The sequence below is a fragment of the Microplitis demolitor genome, chromosome 2 (genome assembly GCF_026212275.2).
Source record: "Microplitis demolitor isolate Queensland-Clemson2020A chromosome 2, iyMicDemo2.1a, whole genome shotgun sequence".
NCBI classification, from domain to species: domain Eukaryota; kingdom Metazoa; phylum Arthropoda; class Insecta; order Hymenoptera; family Braconidae; genus Microplitis; species Microplitis demolitor.
Genome location: NC_068546.1, coordinates 3,361,788 through 3,374,493, shown reverse-complemented (window position 1 = coordinate 3,374,493; position 12,706 = coordinate 3,361,788). Strand labels below are relative to the sequence as shown.

The window sequence follows — 12,706 nt, the reverse complement described above, 5'->3', positions numbered from 1 at the left end:
TATTTAACTTATTATAAAGCTGAAAAATGGAAAAAAATTTTTAAATATAATACATAGTTTAAATTATACGCCTTTATGGCTTTCAAAATTTTTTTCCATTTTACAGCTTTATAATAAGTTAAATATATGATTAGTAGTGAAAAAATAATACGCGCTTTTGGCTTTAGAATCAGTGATTAACGCCAAAAGGGCGTGAAAAAATATTCCTTTCGGAATTAGTGATGCGAAATTACAATTAAATAATTATTGTTGGCAATATAACCTCGTAACTTTGACAAAAAGTTGTATTATTATTTCATTTTTTCTTTAACAAGGTCCCAACAGCCTGGGCTAGAAACGACGTCCCTTAATACATAAATATAACTTTCAGAACAGTAACAACATTTATGAGCATATAGCTCTCATGCAAGTATTGCAGGCAAACAGCCAAAGTAATAAGGAAAATAAACCATGGAAATAGAGCTATATATTATAAAGAATTCAAACTTTCAGTTAGCATTCGAAACATATTATACCATCTCAAACATTGTGTTGGTGCGGCCGCTTCGTAGAGATAATAACGAGCACCAGTGTACCAGTGAGAAAGTCTGATTGAAGCCGAACATATCAAGAGCAGAATCACAACTAGCTAAGTAATTAGAGAAACTAGTTAGCCTGATTAGAGGAGCAGACTGACAAAGGCAGTTCTGGATACAGGGACATAAAATGGACTTAGAGTCCTGAAAGCACGTAAGGGTGCTGTAAAAAGTTGTGATAAGAACCTTGGACAGTCAATATAACCGCTAATCAGTTTTCTTATAAACGATACCGAAGTGAAACTTTTCTTTTACTGTGTTTGTTTATTTTCACCGGTTTATCTTTATTTTGTCTTCCATCTTATCATATACTTCCTACCCATTCATAATTGTTGTAGTCTAACGCCGAATCCTGGATTCGAACACTAGACCTTCCTATTGCAGCTAAAGCTTCAACACACGGATACCGCGGACTTTTGAAAAAATTCGTTACATCAAATTATATGAAGAAAAATTACACTTTTAACATCATTAAGTTAAGGAAAAATAATAATAATAATTTAATATGAATATTTGTGGCATGAATTCTTCAAATTTAATATTCATAAAATGATATGAAGCTGAAGCTAGCGGCCGTAATAAGTAGCGGCTAGAAATTTTTTGCGTGGCCGCTACTTATTACGACCGCTAGCTTCAGTTTCATATAAAATGGTTAATATAATGGTGGTTCTATATTTGTACTGTGCGGTTTTTAAAAATTACAATGCTAAACAGCAAATTTTTCAAGTAGCAACCGCAAAAATGTGGCCGTGACTCAATGCCTATAGGCTAATTCAAGGGATTTTAGCAAAAGCCCAAACAGCTTAACGGAAAGACCCTGAGCATGTCACCGAAATGTTCTGGATCTGAACCCTTGTTTGAATTGGCCAATTATTTTCCTCAATTTAATTACTAAAACAGTTTATTGATACCTGGATCAAAAAAATAATTTGATTTTACATGGACTTGAAGATCGGAACATTTTTTGCGAAATGAAAAAAAAAAATTGGAAAGTAAATTTCTACTGGATGTCTAGATTTCTTAGATTTTGCACATATAGATGCGAATATGTCAGCTAAAAATCTTAGGCCACCCCCTAAACAGTCGAATTAAATAAATTTTATTCATTTTCATTAAGCGAAAAACGTTCTGATTTTCAGGTAGGTGATTTTGGCGTAATTTTAAAAATTGAAAATAAAGCAAGTCCAGACATAGAAAAGCTGGTCAAGTTTAAGTTCTTTTTCTAATAAATGAACAACATATTTTAAGATATGAAAACACATTTGGTTTAGATTTGTTTTTGACTAATTTGTCTTACTTAGTACGAATTTACGCCAATTAAGTCAAATAAAAGTCACGCTGTCTTGGATTTGACTTTGTTGACTTAAATTTGAGTCATTTAAGTCAAATTCAAGTCAACGTGACTTTTATTTGCCTTAGTTGACATGAATTTTTAGGTTGAAAAAGCCATATTTAAGTTAAAAATACCGGAGTTATTAATTATCAAAGCCAAAATAGACTTTTTTGCTTTGATCAATGATAACTCGGCGCCAAACCGTCGTAGAGACTTTTTGAGGCTGCCAAATTAAAGGGCATAAAATTTGCTAACAGAGACATAAAGTCAGATTATCCAAAAAAATTTATTGAAGCTCATAGACTTGTTGAAAGACGAGCAAAAATTTAAAATTTTTTTTTCGTCGGTTTTCTTAAGATTACTCCGGAACCGTACATGATAAAAAAAATTTGAGGTCCAGATCTGAAAACTAGAAACTCGAGGCTACAATTTGCTTTTTTTATTTTTACTCTACGATCATTTTTCACCGAGTTACATGTTAAAAATCACCCAAAAATTTCGAATTTTTTTTCTATCCCTTAATTTTTGGGACTAGTGTAGTAAGTAAAATCACGTTAAACAAGTAAAGTGCAAGTCAAAAAAATTATAGCAGTCAAAATCGAGTTATTTTTTTTTACCCGGATACAATATCCTTTTTTCATCCTGACCAAATATCCTATCAACATTTTTAGAAATAAGAAAAAATTCTACTTTACTGACTCACACATTTTGCGATATTGCAATTGTAATTTATTATGATACTAGTATCTTATTGAAATATATATGACTTCATATAACTTCATAGTAGCGTTATAGAATTTAGGATGTTATACTGTAAAAAAACAAATTGCGATGGTATGACCGCAGGAAAAAAGAATATTATATTTTTTTCATGTATGCTCTGCTCTTGTTTAAATATTTATTATTTTTTTTTTGTGATTTGTATACATATAATATATATATATATATATATATACATAAATGAGTTGTTGTAACAGTTCATTTAATTTTTCATAACTTTTCATTGTATGCTATTTTTTGAAATAAATAGTAAATGAAAAAAAAATTTGTTTCTCATCTGTATGGTTCACTTTCGTGTAAGTTTTAGATTAAAATGCAAATATCTCGGAATCTATTTAACGTATCTTAATTAAACCTGTACTGAAATTACAACAGTTAACTTGCATACATCTCACATAATTGTCTCCAGAGACTTAAAACAGATGAAATAAATGTTATTCTGCTGTAAAATGCGTTTGTTAATTAGGAGATTTCATAACTTTTTTTTTTTTATTTCAAAATTTTTTTTTTGAGAAGATAATTTGTCTCTGAGACATCGACTATCAAAGCCGACTTATTTTTTTATTTTGCTTGTTTGCTGAAATTTTAAAAATATAAATTCTTCTTCCGGTTGAAGAATTTTTCTGTTAATTTGTATGATAATAATTGTGGAAATACGTCAAAAAAAAAATATTTTCTTTCAAAACTTTATGTTATTAAGAAAATGGAGGTAGTGCATACTCGGAAGTTTTTTAATTTTTTATTTTGATGATGAAAAAGTTTATTGCGGAGCGAAAATATTCCAGATGAACAATTGCTGCGTGGTTAGATGAGTAATGGCGATGGTTTGGGAGAATTGAAAACTTGGAAAGTTGATAACTTGTGACGTAGACGAAGAAGATCTGAATTGTGGACAATAACGAGCAAGTGGGAGTCTTAGTTCGGTGTATTGATTTTTCTAGTCATAACTTTAATATTTGAATTTTATTATTTTACTTTATTTTATGAATTTACTGAATTTACGTTTTATATTTTTGTTTTACTTTAAAATACATGACGGGTATACGGACGCGATATCTTGCAGATGTAATTATGATAATGAGCAGAATAATGATAACAAAAAATAAAAAAAACAAATTAAAGTATGAAATTTTAATCCTGAATAATCTTATTTCATTTTGAAGTGTAATATTCTTCTTGTTCTACTTTGGGATCCACAATTTTTTTTCATTAAAAAAGTCACTTCCATAAAATTTAAATAAAATTTAAGAACAAAGGGAAAAATTATTGAAACATTAATTTTTGTTACTTTTGGAAACACAAGAAAAAGAAGCTAATATGGATTACAATCGGAACTGGATTTTATTGAATTGTTTCAAATAATAAAAATTGATTCAAACTATTAAAAATATTGTAATATCTTTGGGTTTCAATCAATATTTAGCCTTTGGGGAAATCAGACAAGTCGTTCTGATAAATAATTTCAGATGAAAGGATAAAAATTTTTTTTTCTATGCAAGCCACGGTCCCGATGATCTATAGATTTTCGATAAATATCTTAGGTGATGTTGACTGAAACTGGAGCCTTGGTTAGCTATTTTCAGTCTTTGGAGACTGACAAGTTGTTTGAATGAATACTAGAGTGTCTCAAAAAATCGGCTTTTTTTTCTTGAAAAACATTGAAAAATCGGCAATCTCTAGACAAAGACCCTGTTAAAATTTGAGACGTTAATATTAGTATTTAAAGGTGGCGATTCACGATTTTGTATTTCCCACTTAAATAACATGGGAAAAAAAGTTTTAAGTTTGGAATTTTATACCTCGGCGATGGCTTATTGAACAGATAAGTTCAGGACATATTTTTATCGAGAATTAAACGCTCTACAAAAAAAGTCTTTTATCATTTTTTGATAAATTCATCCGTTCAAAAGTTATCCGAGCTCGAAGTCAAGTTGGAGTAAATTTCAAGATCATTTTATTTTTCCGGCGAAACTATCGGACTTATCATAAAATGTCATAGAATCTTTTTTGTAGACAATTTTATTTCCTACAAATTAGTGTTGATTAATTTTTTTTGAATTCTGCATTGTTTTCTAGTTATTTCCATTTTAATGCCAAGCTCCTAAAAAAATAGTGTTCTGATCGATTTTAAGAACTAACCATTAAAAGAAATAACTAGAAAACAATGCAGAATTCGAAAAAAATTAATCAATAGTAATTTGTAGGAAATAAAATTGTCTACAAAAAATATCCTATAACATTTTTTGATAAGTCCGATAGTTTCGCCGGAAAAATAAAATGATCTTGAAATTTACTCCAACTTGACTTCAAGCTCGGATAACTTTTGAACAGATGGATTTATCAAAAAATGATAAAATACTTTTTTTGTAGAGCGTTTAATTCTCGACAAAAGTATGTCCTGAATTTATCTGTTCAATAAGCCATCACCGAGGTGTAAAATTCCAAACTTAAAATTTTTTTTTCCCCCGTTATTTAAATGGAAAATAGAAAATCGTGAATCGCCACCTTTAAATATTAATGTCTCATATTTTAACAGGGTCTTTGTCTAGAAATACTCTGTCGATTTTTCAATGTTCTTCGAAAAAAAAAAAAAAAAAGTCGAGTTTTTGAGACTCTGTAATGAATACACTGATAGAAGGGTTTCTTAAATATTAAGAAATAATTTTAAATGCTAAAAAATTCTTCTATAAGTGCAATGTGATTCAAAAGTAAGAAAAAAAATTTTTTTTTCTAGCATAAGCCAATGAGTCCTGATTTTCTATAGTATTTTTTAGGAAACGATTGGGAGTAAAACTATGATCTTAAAAGAGTATTTTTATACTCTGAGAATATCATATAAGTTTAAATGAAAAATATCATTCAAAAGTATAGAAAAAAATTTGATTTCTCTATCACAAACCGGTGAGTCCTGATTTTTTATAAAATTTCGTAGAAAATAATCCTGAATAAAATTAATGTCTCGATTAGACGTTTTGAGCCTTTGGGAATATGTCATTTGGCGAAATAATAACCCTGGTCAAATGTTCTAAGACTTGAGGAGTTTTAGGCGAGTTTAGATAAAAAATATCATTCATAAGTCGCGTTACTAAAACCAAAAAGGCGTATCTCAAAATATACGCCCTTTTGGTTCTGCAGAACCAAAAGGGCGTATCAAATTTTTTTTTGCTCCAATCAATGTAAAAATATTGAAAACATTAAAATCTATGGAAAAAACGAAAAAAAAAAATTTTTTGTTTTATGCCCTTTTGGTTTTAAGCAAAAATTTTTTTAAAGTCATAAGGGCGTATCCTATTTTTTCGGTTTATTATTAATTATAGGTCAGAGTAAGAAAAAAAATTACAAGGGTAATAAAAATTATCACTCCACAACTTAATTTATCTGAACAAATATTTATATAAATAAAAAACCAAATTTCTTTATTTAATTTTGATTGAATCTTAAGTTTGTCACAATTTTTTTAATTCAACAATTGATGTAAAAAATATGTATAATTCGAGAACGAAAGAAATTCATCTAAAAAATTCTAAATTCTATGAGTGCTGTGAAATTTAATTTAATCAAATTAAAAAAATGCACATTTAGATTGTTCAATTTTTCAAAGGTGCATTTTTTCATTTTTCAATCAAGGTTTCATTTTCTATTTCCTGTTTTTTTTTTCTTTTTATTTTCAAAAATCAATTGCCGTTGTTCTTGAGAATTGTTATGGTTTTAGAATACCAATATATCGAAGCAAGTTTAATGACCTAAATCATTTTTGTGCATCAGGCACCGTCCCACAAAAATATTATCAATATTATTAAAGATTAATTTTCAGCGATGGTAATAGTTTATAAATTATTGTCAAGTTATGTTCTAAAAAAAATTAAAAAAATTTTTTTTTATACTCTTAGGTATAGATGATCCTGAAGATGGAGATGGTATAGGACTAAAACCCTGATGAATTTGTTTTTCTCTATTTTTTATTTGTTTTTTCACTTAAATAAATATTTGTTCATATAAATTAAATTGTGGAGTGATAATTTTTATTACCCTGGCAATTTTTTTTCGTACTCTTACCTATAATTGATAATAAATCGAAAAAACAGGATACGCCCTTATGATTTTAAAAAAATTTTTTCTTAAAACCAAAAAGGCGTAAAACAAAAAAAAAAATTTCTTTCGTTTTTTCCAAAGATTTTAATGTTGTCAACATTTTTACATTGATTGGAGCAAAAAAGTTTTTTTATACGCCCTTTTGGTTTTGCAGAACCAAAAGGGCGTATATTTTGAGATACGCCCTTATGGTTTTAGTAACGCGAAGTATATAAAAAAATGTTATTTCTTTAGCATAAATCAACGAATCTTGATTTTCTACCGAATGTTTTAGAAAACGATCGGAAGTAAAACGAGAATCCCAAAAGGATGCTTCTAGACTTTGAGAATATCCGTCAAGTCATTTAGAGAAATGGCATCACTGTCAAGTTTTGAATACAAATTTCCGTTTCTGTTATTTTGCACATACCGGTGCGTCCCTATCTTCTATGGAATTTCTCCGAAACGATTCTGACTGAAACTTAAGGCTCAGTTAACTATTTTCCCTTTTTTAATTAACGATTTGGATTAATAATCATCGATCCAAAACTTCAAATTTTCAATCAATACATAGAAGTCAAACCAAAAATTGATACCTCACGATTTCACCAATTTCTCAAATTTCAATTTCATCAACAATAAATGAATCGATTCTTAAAATTAAATTCGATATTCAAGATTTCTATTCGATACATCAAATAATATTCCGACCAGATTTTTTTTCTTTATCTTTAAAAGCTCATTTTTCCCAACTATGAAAGCATTAAAAAATTTATAATCCGATAAATGATATAATAACAATAACTGTTATTATTACGATTATGGACGATTATTATCATAAAACCATATTATGAGCAATCCGCATTGCGGTCTCGAAGGACCTACGTGACCTACGACCTCTTTCACCTCCAGCAGCAGTAACAGAGCATCGGCTTACTACCTCACTTCTCCTCTTCTCTTCTCTTCTCTTCTCCTCTTCTCAATCTACCTAACAACTAAACTCACCATCACCCTGCTTCACCCCCAGCTGCCTTTCTATAGCAACCCCACCCACCGCTTATACATTTTCACCCTCATCCTCGATGGACCGTACCATCAACACTTACTCTACTCGTAACTCTCGACTCTCAAGAGTACACTCTCTAATTACCTTAATTACAATAATTATTTTTTCTACCCCATCTTGCATAAAATAAAAATTAAAAGAGAAAAAAAAAGAGTCGGATCGAATTAATCAAGAACCTCATTATGAATTAATTAAAAATTTACATCATCAATAAAATTATATTTGCCTTCATGATTAATTTTAAACTGCAAATTTTATCGCGTTTCCTTTCATTTTGGATTAAAGAAGAAAAATAAAAAAAAATCGAGCCGAAGTAGAAGCGAGGGTGGAAATACACGACAAGGTACTCGAAAAACTTGTGTGAAAGGGTAAAAAAAGTCTCTTTGTAAACTTGTTGAAATGTACACTCGGAATGCTGTAGTACAGTACAGTGCATTATACAGTACGCTGGTGCTAGACTAGCAGATTGTCTGATGCTTGGCTTTCCAACCTTACGCGTTCTGTTATGTACAAACCGCTGTTGTAGACACGATACTAGCTATATATAGTACTGTCATATCGTCGCTTACAACCCTTACCAACGTTATCTTTCATTCTCGTGTGGCATTTCCACTAGTAAAACGGTATACACCATCCGATGTTACTTGTCATCTATTAAATATTCTCTGTATATTTAGGATTCTCTTTAATAAAATAAAACGGTAAGCGCTCAATATTACATTCAATGTTTGAATAATCAAGGGAACTGAAAATTTTATTTTTCTGACGATCGAAACTACTGAAATGCAATTTATAAGAAAAATTTATAGCAAGTCTTATTTCATCACGGAGAAAAATGCTAGGTCAAACTTAAATAATAATTACAATCACTCTCTAAAAATGAATCAGTGAAATTCACTTCAAATTAGTGAATATTCACTGGGAACCAGCTATAAGTATACCACTGGTTGAATTAGTGGTATACTTATAGCTGTAGAAATAGTGACTATCCACTGGTTCGCGAGAATTTCACTAATTCATTTTTAGAGAGCACAATGAAAAATTTGCTATCTCAAATAAAAAATTACAATCCATTAAAAAAATTACGATGATTTGTTTAAAATTAATATTTTATTTCAATTATTACTTTCTAGATTGTAATTTTCACTTATCATAATAATTACAATAGAGCTTTGTTAAATTTTCGCTTGGAAAAAATCAATATTTACTTATTCATATAAAAATAGTTCAATGTTACAAAAAGTATAAATTGTTATTAGAATTATTAAAAGTTAGCACATTAGTCGCAATTTTTGTTTCGTAGTTGATAAATATTACATCTCCAATGTAATTCAACGTAGGTACTGTACATTTTAGAATGTCGGTAAGACAAATTGCTACTCCGGGAGATAAAATTACTATTTGAGATTGTAAAAATTACTATCTGGATTGTAAAAATTACTCGCCAGAATAGATCTTTCACAAAGCGCGTCAACTAATATTTACCAAGCACAATAGTAAAAATTATTGGTACATTATAATTTTTATTTGTTGCTAGTAATTTTTATTTTGAATGCAGTAATTTTTATAATCAACAGAAATTATTGTTCTAAATAATATGTAGTAATTTTTACTTTGAGTTTTGTACAAGTTTTTATTTTTTTTAACGTTTCAAGATTACTTCTTAGATTGTAATTTTTTTTCAAATTTAGTAAAAGGTACTTAATTTTTTTCTCCGTGGCATTTTTCGTGTTGATTGAGTAAAAATTATCAACTTGAAATTTTATAATGAATGGATCTCGGAAATGGTATTGAAGAATATCTTAATAAGAAGACGAATTTTTTTTAAAATTTACTAAAGATTCTAGGCGAGTATATTGTGGTAAAATATACACGTTCCAGTGCACGGAGAAAAATGTACCAGAGGTAACAATGTAGTCATTAACGGAAAAAAACCAGAACGTTTACCAGTCAAATCGAGAAATAAAACTTATAAAGATACAATCTTTCAACTCTTAATTGTGGAACTGCGGAACATGGGAATGGTTCTAGTGCATGATAATTTTCATTGGCTTCAATAGTCGAATTACTATTAAATGTATCACAAGTGAATGGTTCCGTTACTATACCGTTTTTAAAAAAATATCGATATATATTTATAATTATGACAAATAATCGAAATTAATCTAGTCTGCAATAAATAATTTTACTACACTATTCAAAATTATTTTGATTTTCAAAGATGATTCTCATGGAATTTCAATAAAATTGATTAATTTTACCTGGATGTATATTTGTTCACATAATTAAAGAAATTGAAACTTAATTGAAAATGAAAATGAAAAACATTCAAGGAATTTGAAAGTGATTTAAATTTTTATGGCATTTATCACTTGTAAATTCAAAGTTATGTAAAAATAAAATATATAAACTCATCAACTTATAATTATATTTATGTTTTATGTCGACTGATTATTAATTCAATGAAACTTTCAAGAAATTTGCTTTAAATTTCAATGAAAATTTTGAACAGTGTGATCCGTAGTCAATTTATATTTTATCAATCAATGAATCATTTTGTCGTTTTTATTCAGCAAGTGCTGAAATCGAAGGCAAATTTATTATTTTTAAAAATTCAAAGCTACCATTCCATGTAAATATACAGCATACTGAATCATACGTTCGTCTATTATTTACTTTTTCTATCAAACTGTTAGATGGCTTTATCACCAATATTTCAGTACATATTTCTTTGAAATGATCCTGAAGATACCAGACAATTAACATCTTTCAGATTTTTTTTCAATAAATCAATTAAAAAAAAAAGAATAAAGAAAAATATGCAGAAGTAGAAAATTTAAAAAAGTATACATGCAATTTTTTCAAATATTTTTTTTCTTATTATTCTGACGTCAACTGACTTTCAGTATCATTTTTTAAAAAGTTGACTTGACATTTCTCAATTATTTCGTAAATTGTCATCTATTTAATACATAATGGTCACAAATTTGTCATCATAATTATTCATTGAATATTTAAACTGATACTTGTAATTAAATACTCTATATTATTCAATGAATGTGAATGTAACTGAAGATTCATAATTTTTTAAAATAGTTGCCTTATATCTGCTACACTCACACTTATATTATCCATCGTTGTATGAGTGTGAAAATAGCAGACATCAGACAAATTTTAAATTATAAATAAATAAAGTAAATAATTAAAAAAAAATATTCATACAAAATGCACTTAGTGATTTCAAAATGTTTTAAATGCGCATTTTTTAAAATTTTATTTTATTAATTATTAATCTATTTATCAATGATTTTAAATTTGTCTGATGTCTGCATGAGCCTGAAGTGAACAGAATTAAAAATTTTCGGATTATTTTTTTCAACATACTAAGTACAAAAAAAAAAAAAAAACTAAAAAAATGCATGTGTAGAAAATTTAAAAAACTATATGCAATTTATTGAAATATTTTTCTGTTTTTAATTTATCGTTTTTTTAAAAATTCAAAAACTATTAGACGTCAGCTAACTTCAGTGTCATGATGTCTACTACATTTACACTCATGTGAATGTAGCAAATATAAGACAATTTATAAATTAAAATGATGAAACTGGAAAAAATGTGTGTACTAATTTTTGAAATATCTAAATACGTATTTTGTAATTTTTACTCAACTTAAATTTTATGTTTTTACTTCAAAATTCGAAAATTGCTAATTATCGGCTGTATTCATACTCATTAATATCATTTTATATTTATCAGTAAATAATTTATTTTTAAATAAAAAAATAAATAAACATGTCAAGTATTTCCATAACTCCGTTTTTTTGAATCAAAAGCCTTTTCTTAAAAACGCGGGAAAATTTAAAACTTAATTATTTCAAATAATTAAAATAAAAATATTTATCTACCAAATAAAATAATAAAATTCTTCAACAATTTAATTATTTACTAATTGTTTATGTCAATAAAATAAAATTAAAAACAAAGAAAAGACCATTTAAAAATTTTTTAAATTTACTTACTCTTGCCGCCATTTTCATTCTCAGCTCCAAGTGTTTATTCATCACCAGCACAAAAATTAATAAATTAAAAATGTAAAAACTCACTAAAAACTTTAAATTAATTCAAGTAATTAATTATCAAACGTAAAAAATCACTCGTTCATATTATTTTTTATAAAAACAAAAACATTTAAACTTTCATTTATTGGTGTACTAAAACCGACAACAAACATGGCGCACAGTAACACGAGAGCTGAGCTCGCACTGAATTTAATTCATTTAAAAACTTACACTCACTGACACACATGTTTTAATATTTCATACTGTTCTTTGTTTAACAGAAAATAAATTCAAAGTAATGAAACATTTATTATTTACTGACACAACAATTATTCGAATTATTTTTACGCGTCGAGATGACAACAAATGAGAGCCATGATTAAGCGGGAGCTGAGAGACAACCGACAAGCGACGACTGACCCAGAAATCCCACATCCCAGTATGCTTCGAGAGCTCCCTGCGCACGCTCATCAAAATTTGTCCTCTACTGCGCAAGTCATACCACCGGTTCTCAACTCCGCGAGTGCTTTGTTTCCAATTTCATTTCGCCGCCATGTCAGTAACTCGGGCCTCCTTTAAATTTGTAATTAAATAAATAAATTCAGTGTTTTTTTGTTTAAATAAATTCAAATTATTGTCTATAAATATTCTCTACTACCCAATGAACATTTTGTGATAATAATTTAATCGGAATTCAAAATATAAATTGCAAAAAAAAGACATTTAATTTTAACGTTCCATTGCTTCTATTGTCCGGGTACCGGCGTTTGTTGTCGTGTGTTTTGTTAATTAAAATTACAAGTAAATGACTTTAGTTAATTAC

General features: G+C 28.2%; 1 protein-coding gene across 1 annotated transcript in view; it reads right to left on the bottom strand.

Annotated features, from left to right (window-relative positions):
- LOC103579996 (uncharacterized) overlaps positions 1-12,283 on the bottom strand; it is a 52,071-nt gene extending 39,788 nt beyond the window's left edge. Inside the window, exon 1 of the mRNA XM_008561583.2 lies at positions 11,845-12,283. The gene's annotated coding sequence lies outside the window, so the exon portion shown is untranslated. The remainder of the gene's footprint in view (positions 1-11,844) is intronic.
- Positions 12,284-12,706: the final 423 nt, after the last annotated feature.